The following is a 12,038-nucleotide window of genomic DNA, read 5'->3' on the forward strand; positions in this document are numbered from 1 at the left end:
CTCTGCTCCTTCATCCTTCTGCTAGTGAATTGGGCCAGATGGACTACACCCCAGATTTCAAAAGAAGATAGCTGAAAAGATAGTGCAGGTGTTAGTGGTGATCTTTCAAGAATTGCTAGAATGAGGGAGGGTCCCAGAGGTCAAGAAAATCACTAACATGACAACTCTCTTTGAAAAGGGAGTAAGGCAAAAGACAGAAAATTACTGAATGATCATCCTAACCTCAGTCATGGGCAAGATCCTGGAATCTGTTGTGAAGGATGAGATTTCGGAATACTTGGAAGTGTATGGTAAAATAGGGCAAAGTCAGCATAGTTTTATCAAGGGAAGGTCATACCTAACAAATCTGCTAGAATTCTTTGAGGAAATAATGAGCAGGTTAGACCAAGGACAGCTAGTGGATGTTATCTACCTGGACTTCAAGAAGTCCTTTGACAGGGTGTCGCATAGGAGACCACTGAGTAAGATAAGGGCCCATTGTGTTAGAGGCAAAGTGCTAGCATGGATAGAAGCATGGCTGTCTGGCAGAAAGAGGAGATAAAAGGGTGGTGACTGGTGATAAGTGGTGTTCCACGAGGCTCAGTGTTTGGGACCACAACTTTTTATTTTATATATTAACGATCTCGATGAAGGAACTGAGGGCCTGCTGGCTAAGTTTGCAAATGATACAAAGATAGGTAGATGGATAGGTAGCATTGAGGAGGCAGGGAGGCTGCAAAAGAATTTGGATAGGTTGTGAGAGTGGGCAAAGAAGTGGCAGATCAAGTATAAAATTGGAAAGTGTGAGGTCATTCATTTTGGTAGGAAGAATAGAGGCATGTTTTCCAAATGGGGAAATGGCAGCAAATTGGTGGTATGGTGGCTCAGTGGTTAGCACCACTGCCTCACGGCGCCAGGGACCCAGGTTCAATTCCAGCTTTGGGCGGCTGTCTGTGTGGAGTTTTCACATTCTCCCCGTGTCTGCGTGGGTTTCCTATGGGTGCTCCAGTTTCCTCCCATAATCCAAAGATGTGCGGGTCAGGTCAATTGGTCATGCTTAATTGTCCATAGTGTTAGGTTCATTAGTCAGCGGGAAATGGGTCTTTGGTGGGTTACTCTTTGGAGGGTTGGTTTGAACTTGTTGGGCTGAAGGGCCTGTTTCCACACTGTAGGGAATCTAATCTTAAAATCCGTAAGTCTGAAGTGGACTTGTAGCCCAGGGTTCTGTCAAAGTAAACCTGCAGATGGAGTCAGTAGTTAGGAAGGCAAATGCAATGATGACATTTATTTTGCGAGAAGTTGATTATAAAAACAGGGATGTACTTCTGAGGCTCTGGTCAGACTACATTTTGAGTATTATGTGCAGTCTTGGGCCCCATATCTCAGGAAGGATGTACTGGCTCTGAAGCGTGTTCAGTGGAGGTTCACAAGAATGGTCCCAGTTATGAAAAACTTAACATATGAGGAACTTTTGAGGACTTTAGGTCTATACTCAATGGATTTTAGAAGGATGAGGGGGGATCTAATTGAACTATACAGAATACTGAATGGCCTGGACAGAGTAGATGTCGGGAAGATGTTTCCATTGGTAGGAGAGACTAAGATCCGAGGGCACAGCCTTAGAGTAAAGGTAAAATCTTTTAGAACAGAGATAAAGAGAAGCCTCTTCAGCCAGAGAGTGGTGAATGTATGGAATTCATTGCCACAGAAGGCAGTCTAGGCCAGGTCGTTGCTTATATTTAAGACGGAGATAAACAGTTCTTGCATATCAAGGGGATTAAGGGTTACAGAGAGAAAGAAGGAGAATGGGGTTGAAAAACTTATCAGTCATGATTGAATGGAAAGCAGATTCGATGGGTTGAATGGTTTAATTTCTGCTCCGATGTCTTACGGTCTTATGATCTTATGGACCTCTGGCTTTACCCCATTTCTTATTGTGATAGTTGAAGTTCCCCATTTTACTCCCCTGTAATTCTTACATCTTTCTACAGTTTACCTGCAAATTGGTTCCTCAGTCTCCTTCCCAGTCTGTGATCTACAGTATACACACTGTGGTGTTATAATTCCTCTATTACTATTTGTTCTAAAACCAACAGAGTCTGTCTTTGATCTTTTACCAGTAGCCCTTTCCAAAACCACATACTTTCCTCTTTTTTCCTCCTTATCCTTCCTGAATAGCTATAATAAAAGCAACCAAAACTATGGAGAGTGGACCAATGTGAATTCAATAGGACAATATCAGAGTTAAAAGAATATATTATCATCAAATTAGCCTAAGGCAAAAACGAGAGCAATCATGAAGATAGTGGAAAGCATTGAATAGAAATGTTCAAAGATAATTTATGTTCATTGATGCATCAGGGATAAAGAGTTAAAGGGGTAGATTTTACTGGGGGAGAGAATACAATCTTGAGGGGGAGTGGTGCCCCTGATGGGCAGGAAGGACCCTTGCAAAAGTGGTACCTTCACTTTCTGTTCAGCAGCAACCCACACAGTCAAAGTGACTAGGCAGGGCAAAAAATTGCATTGGAGACAGATTGAGTCCCTTAAGTGGCAATAAATTGCCATTTAATGGTCTCAAAGGGCGGGAAGGCTGCCTGATGCCTTACCTGTCCTCTGTAATATGGGGAACAAAGTAAGTGTGACTGAGAAGGTGTCAAGCTGGCCACTCGCTTTATTTGATGAGACACTGCACTCCAACACCTTCAAATATAGCAGTAGGTGGCTGTGACAATCCACCATAAACTCAGGGGTTCGTTTCCAATGAATAATGGCAGAGGGTTGAAAAAGTACTTTCACGCAAAGATCTACCAGAGGGCCAAGTGTCTATTGAAGATGTCAGTGACAATGTCCAAAGAAGAAAGAGATGAACATATGAAAAAAGAAAATTTTAAATGGAAAAAAATTGGATTATTGTAGATATTGGAATCAGGGCAAATATGGACATGATGAACTGAATGGCCTCCTTCATCCCATGACTATAGTTTAAATTTAATTAAGTTTGTAAAATCAGTTCTTGACTTTAAGGGCTTTAATCTCCTGCTTTGCTGTCTGTGATATGGTCCATAGATTACTCTACTTGCCGCCTTACTGCATCTGTATGGCTGGAGCTTGCGTTGATTTACTGGGAAATGAAAGCTGCAGTCAGGAAAGGGAGAGGTCCACACCACAGAAGTCTTTGTGGGCAGCCTTCTTTGAAACCAATGGCAAGCACCATTTCTTCATTGCTGACTTCGATCTGTGCCATTCCTTCATTCATGTTTCATTGAATTGCCAAAAATGTGCCTCACTCCAGTTGTGGGGGCTGGAGACACATTACTCATTCTACACTTTTACACCTCAGAACTGCAATTGTGGTGCCCTAATCTCAGTAGGATCCTGATTTATATTTTTAAGCAGAAAACCAATGGACATTGAGCTAATTTCAGGACACAAACATGTATTAGTTAGACTGCATGGAATCATCCAGAGATAAAATTGTCAAACCATTCACCCACTGTGGTTTGTGCTAAATGAACTATCCAACTAGGAGAAAGTCAGGACTGCAGATGCTGGAGATCAGAGCTGAAAATGTGTTGTTGGAAAAGCGTAGCAGGTCAGGCAGCATCCAAGGAGCAGGAGAATCGACGTTTCGGCATGAGCCTTTCTTCAGGAATGAGGAAAGTGTGCCAAGCAGGCTAAGATAAAAGGTAGGGAGGAAGGGCTTGGGGGAGGGCCGTTGGAAATGCAATACGTGGAAGGAGGTTAAGGTGAGGGTGATAGGCCGGAGTGGGGGTGGGGGCGGAGAGGTCAGGAAGAAGATTGCAGGTTAGGAAGATGGTGCTGAGTTCAAGGGTTGGGACTGAGACAAGGTGGGGGGAGGGGAAATGAGGAAACTGAGAAATCTGAGTTCATCCCTTGTTGTTGGAGGGCTCCTAGGTGGAAGATGAGGCGCTCTCCCTCCAGCCGTCATGTTGCTATGGTCTGGCGATGGAGGAGTCGAAGGACCTGCATGGGTCCTTCCACCTTCCACTTTACCAACACCTTCCACCCTGACCTCAAATTTACCTGGACCATCTCAGACTCCTCCCTCCCCTTCCTAGACCTCTCCATTTCCACCCGAATCAACACGGACATTTACTATAAACTGACTGACTCTCACAGCTACCTAGACTACACCTCTTGCCACCCTGTCCCCTGTAAAAATGCCATCCCATATTCCCAATTCCTTCGTCTCCGCCGCATCTGCTCCAGGAGGACCAGTTCCAAAACCGAACAACCCAGATGGCCTCCTTCTTCAAAGACCGCAATTTCCTCCCAGACCTGATCGACGATGCTCTCCACTGCATTTCCTCCACTTCCCGCTCCTCCGCCCTTGAGCCCCACCCCTCCAATCGCCACCAGGACAGAACCCCACTGGTCCTCACCTACCACCCCACCAACCTCCATATACATCATATCATCCGTCATCATTTCCGCCACCTCCAAACGGACCCCACCACCAGGGATATATTTCCCTCCCCTCTCCTATCAGTGTTCCGAAAAGACCACTCCCTTCGTGACTCCCTCCACACCCCCCCCACCAACCCAACCTCCACTCCCGGCACCTTCCCCTGCAACCGCAAGAAATGCAAAACTTGTGCCCACGCCTCCCCCCTTACTTCCCTCCAAGGCCCCAAGGGATCCTTCCATAACCGCCACAAATTCACCTGCACCTCCACCCACATCAGTTACAACATCCGCTGTACCCGATGTGGCCTCCTCTATATTGGGGAGACAGACCGCCTACTTGCGGAACATTTCAGAGAACACCTCTGGGACACCCAGACCAACCAACCCAACCACCCCGTGGCTCAACACTTCAACTACCCCTCCCACTCCACCAAGGACATGCAGATCCTTGGACTCCTCCATCGCTAGACCATAGCAACACGACGGCTGGAGGAAGAGCGCCTCATCTTCCGCCTAGGAACCCTCCAACCACAAGGGATGAACTCAGATTTCTCCAGTTTCCTCGTTTCCCCTACCCCACCTTGTCTCAGTCCCAACCCTCAAACTCAGCACCACCTTCCTAACCTGCAATCTTCTTCCTGACCTCCCTTCCCCCACCCCCACTCTGGCCTATCACCCTCACCTTAACCTCCTTCCACATATCGCATTTCCAACGCCCCTCCCCCAAGTCCCTCCTCCCTACCTTTTATCTTAGCCTGCTTGGCACGCTTTCCTCATTCCTGAAGAAGGGCTCATGCCCGAAACGTCGATTCTCCTGCTCCTTGGATGCTGCCTGACCTGCTGCACTTTTCCAGCAACACATTTTCAGAACTATCCAACTAACCTTACTTGTCTGCTCCTCCCCCAAAACTCTGAATTTCTTGTTCCTTTAAAGCAGTCATCAAAATTCTTCTTGAACGCTACTACGAAATCTGCTGCTACAACACTTTCTGGAAGTGCTTACCAGACCTTAACAACTCACTGTGTTTGTAAAATTAAACCTCCTCATTTCCCTTCAGCTCTTTAACCTCTGGTCCTCTGTTTATGGGTCCACACATAGTAGAAACAGATTGTCCTGGTTCAAGACCCCTGTCATGACACTGGTATGGAACATTGACACAGCATGGCTGCCTCTGATGGGACTGGTGTATGTCATTTAAGTCACATGACTGCCTCTCATCATCAGAAGCAACCTACTATCTAAAGACGCGCAATGATTAAAGTCACCACAGCGTGTTCACCATTAACGAGGTAAAAATGACAGCTTGTAAACATCCCATTTATTTAATGCCCTTTTTTATTTAATTAAAAATGTGTGGATGAATATTTTCTTTCATTTCTTTTATTAGTCATGTTTTGAAACAAATGTGTTGGCTATGTAATGAGACTGGATTTCTCAATTTCACCATTCTGCAATAATGCACTGTCACTGCTGGAAGGACCATTGAGAAAAGACTCCATTTAAAAAAAATGACATGCAGCAAGTAAAAGCATCATGAAAAAATAACTTCAAACCCAATTAGTTTTTTGACTGCTTTCAAGTTTAATCATGCAGCCTCTGTGCATGAGACTTTCAATGAATGAATTGTTCAAGTGTTATCTAAAGCAGCTAGTACACAATAAAAATGCATCTGGTATACAGCCAGCATCCGTGCACAGACATTGAGAGCCATCTTGTAACTTAAATGTCACGGCAGAGTTTCCCAGGTACCACATTATCTGTCATCATTTTTAGAAATGAGCTCTGCCACAATATTAAAAGACAAATGTTTATAATTGATTTTGGCCTGACAGTGAAGGAATGTTCACTGAGTATTCTAGGAGTTTAAAATAACCCAGCTATTATCTTCAACCGTTGTGCAAATCTATAATTGCCAACCATCCATGTTTTATCAGCATTTCTGTGGTACTATCTGCTTCTCAGCACTTTCTAGAAGATTGACTGCTTTTACTCCCCAGCAGTATTCTGGACCTCGTCATCCTAAAAGCCCAGAGTAAGTAGTACAAGTATGGTTAATAGCTTGTGAGCAGGTGCATTAAACCGGACAGCACACCAACTGTTAGGTCAAGTGTTCTGAGTCAACTGTCCCTCATCACTGCTAACAGACATCAGCATGTGATTTAAATATGCTGCACTTCCTCACAACAGTCTTCTGACCATAAAGCATGGAATCCCTACAGTGCATATAGAGGCCATTCAGCCCATTGAGTCTGTACCAACTCTCCAAAGACCTCCCACAAGCCCATGTTTACAATGGCTAATCCACACATCCCTAGACACTATAGGGCAATTTAGCATTGCCAATCCACCTAACCTACACATTTTTGGACTGTGGGACGAAACTGGAGCACCCAGCAGAAATCCTCACAGACATGGGGAGAACATGCCATCTCCATACAGATAGTTGCCTGAGGGTGGAATTGAACCTAGGTCCCTGGTACTGTGAGGCAGTAATGCTAACCACTGAGCTACTGTGCCACCCCAAATGGTATCAGGGGCTTGCACACATTTTCATTCTCCTCAGTAGCTTATGTGGCATCTGTTGATTGTGACAGCTTTAGACCATGTTTATAGCTTGAAACATTGGCTGTGTCAACTATTCCTCAGTTCAAAGTTAGTAAATACATGTTATCTGATATTTAACAATTTATGTACTATGTTTCCAGTTGTTGTACTACTTCTACAAATTATTACAGCAGAATTCACAATAGGGCCTTGACTTAGTACCTTAAATGTGCTTAATACAAGGGAATGTTTTGTTAACTATTAAAAGATAACAATTCTACCTGTTGCATGAAGTTGGGAGCTGAACATGACACAGAGTGAACACTTAAGGAATGTTCTTTTTGTATTGTGTGAAATTTTTGCATTATCTTTGGTGAAGAACTAAGTCCAGAGTAGGATGAGAGCACTTCAGCAGTGCAATTGTCTGGATGGTGATAAGTATGGGGGAAGGGAGTGTGATCTGTGTGCAAGGTGTAATAAGGCTGTTGTCCAGTGTGGTTTATTGGCAGTGAATGTCTGCCATTTGGCTGGCTCCATCCGCTGTTAGGATCAAGTTGGACTATGGGGTCTCAAAAAAGAGACAAAGGGAAACAAAGGGGGTGATGGGGACATGCTGCAGAGTGATGAGGGCTGAGGAATCAAGTTGTGGACAGACCATAATTTGGCTGTGTCATTGTGGGGATTAATTGTCATAGCTTTGGGAGTTTTTCATCAACTTTTTTCAAATTTTTACCTTGGATTGTGTGCAAATGACTTTCAGAGTTAAGTTGCAGTGTGCTGTGCTGCAGTTCAAGGTGAATTAAGCCTTTTCAAGGCAGCCAATAAATGCAAATTCAATTTTGCACACACTAACAACATCAGGGTCTATGCAGACTTATGGAGATCCCTCAGGCTAGCTGCATGGCCGTCTTCATCAATATGATTGCAACGGCTACACAGCTGGCAACCCATCAGTACAACCTGTCCTGGTGAATCCAACTGGGTAGGTTTGCAAACAGATCCAGCACTGAGTAAATGCTGTACTCTCCTTGCAATTCCAGGCTGCTTGTGGTGGGAGCGGATTGTCGTTCGCAAACAATGACTTGATGATGAACACTTTAAATGAAGAGTGGCTCAGCACAGTCAGAATTTTGAACTTAAAAGTGAAGGGATCCGAAAACATCCCCTCAGAGTTAGATTTCAACTTAACCAGTGGAAGACGGCAGCATTGGCTGAGATGTGGGAATAGTTGCACAGGATTCTCTGCATCATGTCAGGAGTGTGTGTGTGTGTGTGTGTGTGTGTGTGTGTGTGAGTGCCAGGCTTTTGGAACAGGCAATAGGTCAGGGGGCAGCAAGGTAAGTGATATCTATGCCTCATGCCTTTTGGGAATGTGTGCACAGAATGTGAGCAATCTCGGTGCAGATATTACTCTGGTCGAGGGGGTACAGAAGGGGCAAGTAGGGGAAGGACTGAGATGGGAGTCAATCAGTGCTGGGGTGGAGTTGATCCTTGGGGTAGTAAGATGGGGCACAGGGATTGTAACGGGCCCAAGTATACATTTGGCATATCACCCATTGATGCATGCAACACCTTGACTAGATCTCTAAAATAACAGGTTCACAGCCCTGACAGACAGTATCTATCCACTTTCTTGGAGTAGGTTGTTGGATCTGAAAGATATTCTATTCTATTATATTCTAATGTTCACCAGGAGTAGCTGGATGGGCATTTTAATTTTTAAGAACTTAAGTTCCTAGCCACCCCAAACTTGTTTGCTGTTTGCAGTTAAAATTCTTTATTTTGTGACTTTGAATTAAGAGTCAGCTAAACATGAATCCTTCACATTGAGTGATCATTCTACAACTTGAAACAGGTCCCACTCTGAAATGGGCCACCCCTCACATCAATACCTTTTTTTTCGAAAAACAGTCTTCGCTGTGCAGGTCAGGTTTTGCCCAAAGGCAGTTCTGTAACTTACAATAGATTTAAGATTATGTTTTAAGAACTTTCTGGAAAGCCAACTATTTAAATACTAACTTAAACTGTGTCCAGTGCAACCCCACAACAGTGTGAAACTAACTCCTCCATTTCCTCAACTGCAATTGAACTGAATTTCCTGATGTTATTATACACTCTGCATTGCTGTGAGGCTGAGACTGCTTTGAAGTGCTTCACACGGTGCAGCTGCTCTGCAAGATTTAAGAATTATCCGTTAATATTGTTGATATCTTCATCTGATTCCTTAGTCAGTGGGCGAATGTTATTAATGAAATCGAGCATTTCGTTTTCAGCCGATCCATGGTGCTGAAAACAAAAATAAATTGTTCTATCAGCAAGTTTGAGATTGTTCAATTTATACATAGTCCTCAGTGATAAAAATGTAGCTTCCTTCAGCACATCTAAGTAATTATTTCACACATTTCATGGTCGAAGAAATTTGAGAAAATTATGGAATGTTCCTTTGTGTATTGCCATTAGGTATGTGTTAGTCCATTTACTTTAGAATAAATGGAACAAAGTTGCTCAAAAATGGCACAGTGAATGAAACATGAGCTTGTTAACCATTTGTACAAAAAAAGCCCCCTGCTGATCGGAAATGCAATTATTATTAACTAAATGTTTCTTTATCCAGATAGTAATTTTTTTTAAATCTTAGGATACAGGCATCACTGATGAGGCTGACATTTATTGATAATTCCTTGTTGCTCTTAGACAATGGTGAAACAATCTTCTAAACAGTTGCAGTATATAAAAGTCAAGAAGCATATTACAGCAACAGTCTGTTCCCCATCTAGCATCTAATCTCAGGATTTGTACTTGCATTCCATGAAGATTAACATACGGCTGCTTAATGTGTTGCCATGGAATCCCCTGGCCTGCTATTTTAAGGGAGGCGTTAATCTATTTAAAATAAATCTCCTCCATTAAAATATTGCACAAAGGAATTTAATTAACAAAATTATACTGTGTCGGGATTATTATGCACACAAGTTAAGTGCTCATACATTAATCTTCACAAAGCATAGGAAATACATATACCTTTACAATAATCGCCCTGAATTTCCTGAAATTGTTCAACAAAACAACAGCATAGGTCCAACAAGCTAATTTTCTGCCCAATACGTCAAGGGAAGTCAGGCATAAATAGTGTATGTCTGTTTCTATTCAATGCCAAGTTTCTTCAATCTCTACAGAATCTGCAAGATCATACAAATCCCTTTGTCTCTCATTAATGCAGCTTCAATTCCACTCTGCAAAAGACCAGCTCATGTGACATTCCTATATCGATGCCAGTTCTCAAGTGGGGTCTCTGCTGAAATTCAGAGTGACTTCTAAAATTTCTTCTCACTGAAACCAGTGCTATCTTTTCTGTACCTATAAGGGTGGCCTTACAACATCAGAATGAGGTACACTGAAAATTGAATATGCGTTTTCTTTAATTATTTTTGTGGGTCATGGGTGTTAGTGACAAGTCCAGCATTTGTTGCCCATCTCTAATTAACCTTGAACTGAGTGTTTTTTTAATTCTCTCATGAGATACCAGCATTGATGGCTGGGTCAGCATTTGTTGCACATGGTTAATTGCCCAGAGGGTATTTCAGAGCCAACCACATTGCTGTGGATCTAGAGTCACATGTAGGGCTGACTGGGTGAGGATGTCAGATTTCCTTCCCTGAAGGACATTCATGAACCAAATGGGTTTTTGCAACAATTGACAATGGTTGCATGATTTCCGTTAGGCTAGTTTTGCTTTTCCCCTTCCAGATTGCTCAGCGATTTCAGAGGTGAATTGAAACTCAACCCCATTGCTCTGGGTCTACAGTCACAGCTAAGGCCGCCACCTTGAAAAGTCTGCTGCCACCACCTGCCAATAGTGCAGGAGCTTTGCTACCGCTAGCCCCAAATGCTGAGGGGAGACTCCAGTCACCATGGAGACCCATGTCTGCCACCCCCTCTGACCACTGGGAGGAGCTGCCAGTCCACGGAAGGCCCACTCTGGCTTCCACACCGACTTCACTGACCAATCCACCTCTAACGGCTCCAACGAAAAGGAAAAGCAAAAGGCAAAAGTGAAAGAAAAAGAGCGGAAATAAAAAGAGAGAAGAAAGAAAGAAGGCACGCAGGAATGGATGAGCACTGGGCAAGAGCCCATATGCAGTCCCACTACTCTGCCCCAAAGGAGCATGGGTTCAGCTCGGGACCTGGCATTGGTGGCAACGTGGGCCCAGTGGTGAGGAGATGGCATCTAAAGAGTGGCAACTCCCATGTTGGTGGGACTGGCGCAGGTGATGGAGGAAGGGTGGCAGGGTAGGTGTCATTGGTGAGCTAGCTCAGGGCTCTCTTTCAATTGAATCATTTATCCTTTTCATTCTTAACCTATTCTCACTTAGTTTTATCTTTAATCCTTTTCATTCTTAAACTATTCTCTCTTAGTTATAGCTTGTATCGTATCCATTTTATTCTTAAACTATTCAAAATTGCGGCGGAATGTGTTAAAGCTTTTCACTGTATTTTGCCGTATTATTCACAGTAAAATACAAGTGACAATAAATAAATCATTCAAATAGGGCAAGTTAGGTAAACATGGGTGATTTCCTTCTCTAAAGGACATCAGAGGTTTTATCAGAATCAATGATAGTTTCATGGCACTAGTCATAGAGATGTAGAGCACAGAAACAACCCTTTGGTCCAACTTGTCCATGCCAAACAGATATCCTATATAAATCTAATCCCATTTGCCAGCATTTGGCCCATACCCCTGTAAGTCCTTCCTATTCATATACCCATCTAGATGCCTTTTGAATGTTGTAATCATACCAGCTTCCAACTCCAGCCTACACACACATACACACACACCCCTCTGTGTGAAAAATTGCCCCTTAGGTCCCTTTTTATCTTTCCCCTCTCACTTTAAACCTATGCCCTCTGGTTCTGGACTCCCCTACCCCAGGGAAAAGACCTTGTCTATTTACCATATCCATGCCCCTCATGATTTTATAAACCTCTATCAGCCTCCAATGCTCCAGGACAAATAGCCCCAGTATTGAGACTAGCTTTATATTTCAGATTTGAATTTAAATGTTAACAGTTGTTTTTGAGG

At 43.4% G+C, this 12,038-nt stretch overlaps 1 protein-coding gene across 7 annotated transcripts in view; it reads right to left on the reverse strand.

Annotated features, from left to right (window-relative positions):
* The window catches only part of glra2 (glycine receptor, alpha 2), a 196,422-nt gene that overhangs the window by 117,632 nt on the left and 66,752 nt on the right, over positions 1–12,038 (reverse strand). The gene's annotated exons all lie outside the window — the stretch shown is intronic.

This window comes from Chiloscyllium punctatum, chromosome 15 (assembly GCF_047496795.1).
Source record: "Chiloscyllium punctatum isolate Juve2018m chromosome 15, sChiPun1.3, whole genome shotgun sequence".
In the NCBI taxonomy this organism is placed as follows: Eukaryota; Metazoa; Chordata; class Chondrichthyes; order Orectolobiformes; family Hemiscylliidae; genus Chiloscyllium; species Chiloscyllium punctatum.